The sequence below is a fragment of the Triticum aestivum genome, chromosome 6B (assembly GCF_018294505.1).
Source record: "Triticum aestivum cultivar Chinese Spring chromosome 6B, IWGSC CS RefSeq v2.1, whole genome shotgun sequence".
NCBI lineage: Eukaryota > Viridiplantae > Streptophyta > Magnoliopsida > Poales > Poaceae > Triticum > Triticum aestivum.
Genome location: NC_057810.1, coordinates 81497857 through 81498206, shown reverse-complemented (window position 1 = coordinate 81498206; position 350 = coordinate 81497857).

Sequence of the window (350 nt, the reverse complement as noted above, 5' to 3'; positions counted from 1 at the left end):
GGGGGGGGGCGGTAAACTCGGTTACCACGGTAACCACGAAATACCGACAAAAATTCGAGCAAAGTTTAAAATTCAAATTTGAAATCAAAATTTTGTCGACTAGAATACAAAAGTTTGGAGCACCGTATGTATGCTTCAGTAGTACTAGAGCAGCGGTATCAGGTCTGCTCCACTGCCACGCACCTGCAGGTCGCGAGTTCGACCTTCGCGTGCACGTATTTCTTTAGAAATTACAGCATAGTGTGGCGTGTATTCTTCAGAAATCAAAAAGTTAAATGCGGCCGGCGGTTCTCGAACACATGACGCAATGTTGCTGGGGTAAGATCATTACCACTAGGATGCAAGTAAGC